The sequence below is a fragment of the Gasterosteus aculeatus genome, unplaced genomic scaffold (assembly GCF_964276395.1).
Source record: "Gasterosteus aculeatus unplaced genomic scaffold, fGasAcu3.hap1.1 HAP1_SCAFFOLD_28, whole genome shotgun sequence".
NCBI classification, from domain to species: domain Eukaryota; kingdom Metazoa; phylum Chordata; class Actinopteri; order Perciformes; family Gasterosteidae; genus Gasterosteus; species Gasterosteus aculeatus.
In genome coordinates, this window is record NW_027554886.1 from 67501 (window position 1) to 69152 (window position 1652).

Consider the following 1652-nt stretch of genomic DNA (forward strand, 5'->3'; position numbering starts at 1 on the left):
GGGGATGGTGTGTTGGGGCAGGGGGGGTCTGGTAGAAGGCCCCCCCAGGAATAGTGTCTCTTTCCCGGGCAGCAGTCCCTTTTAGTTAAGGGGAGTCTGATAAAGAGTCCCCCCAGGAATAGTGTCTCTCACCCGGGCAGCAGTCAGGGTGGAAGGCGCCCTCTGTCTCCCTCCGGTGGGAGAGGTCGGTATTGCAGGTGTGGTGTGCGGCATGGAGCGGAACCCGGGCTCTGGCGTCCTTTTCCGGGTTCAATTCGGCCGTTGTGGGCCTCTGGAGGTGTTTGGGTCCGAGTTCCGGGCTCTGGGGGTGTCTGGTAAAGAGATCCGGGTTCTGGCGTCTTTTTCCGGGTTCAATTCGGCCGTTGTGGGCCTCTGGAGGTGTTTGGGTCCGTGTTCCGGGCTCTGGGGGTGTCTGGTAAAGAGATCCGGGTTCTGGCGTCTTTTTCCGGGTCCAATTCGGCCGTTGTGGGCCTCTGGAGGTGTTTGTGGAGCTCATCCGGGCTCTGGGGGTGTCTGGTAAAGAGATCCGGGTTCTGGCGTCTTTTTCCGGGTCCAATTCGGCCGTTGTGGGCCTCTGGAGGTGCTTGGGTCCGAGTTCCGGGCTCTGGGGGTGTCTGGTAAAGAGATCCGGGTTCTGGCGTCTTTTTCCGGGTCCAATTCGGCCGTTGTGGGCCTCTGGAGGTGTTTGGGTCCGAGTTCCGGGCTCTGGGGGTGTCTGGTAAAGAGATCCGGGTTCTGGCGTCTTTTTCCGGGTCCAATTCGGCCGTTGTGGGCCTCTGGAGGTGTTTGGGTCCGAGTTCCGGGCTCTGGGGGTGTCTGGTAAAGAGATCCGGGTTCTGGCGTCTTTTTCCGGGTCCAATTCGGCCGTTGTGGGCCTCTGGAGGTGTTTGGGTCCGAGTTCCGGGCTTTGGGGGTGTCTGGTAAAGAGATCCGGGTTCTGGCGTCTTTTTCCGGGTTCGATTCGGCCGTTGTGGGCCTCTGGAGGTGTTTGGGTCCGAGTTCCGGGCTCTGGGGGTGTCTGGTAAAGAGATCCGGGTTCTGGCGTCTTTTTCCGGGTTCGATTCGGCCGTTGTGGGCCTCTGGAGGTGTTTGGGTCCGAGTTCCGGGCTCTGGGGGTGTCTGGTAAAGAGATCCGGGTTCTGGCGTCTTTTTCCGGGTTCGATTCGGCCGTTGTGGGCCTCTGGAGGTGTTTGGGTCCGAGTTCCGGGCTCTGGGGGTGTCTGGTAAAGAGATCCGGGTTCTGGTGTCTTTTTCCTGGCTTAATTCGGCCGTTGTGGGCCCCTGGAGGTGTTTGCGGACCTCCGCGGGTGAAATAATGGAAAAAAAAAAAAGTTAAAGTTTCCAGTCGGGACTATGTGGAGCGAAAAAAACCCGGACTTTTTTGGCTCCGTCAGAAACTAAGTAAAAGTCGGAATATGTGAAGGAAAGCTCAGAAAATGCCTGGGCTTTTTTAGATCGCTTCGATAAATTTTTTTTTAGCTCACATCACTGGGCCACCAGGTCGCAGATTTCAGAAACCTGGTTTTCGGAAACAGAGATCTCCAGGACAGGGCCCCGAGCTTCGGGGGGAGCGTTCCCCAGCTGGACCTAAGCATAGTGGGCCAGGCCCCGGGCGGAAAGAGGCTCCTGGAGCCGAGATACAGGGGTGGCTC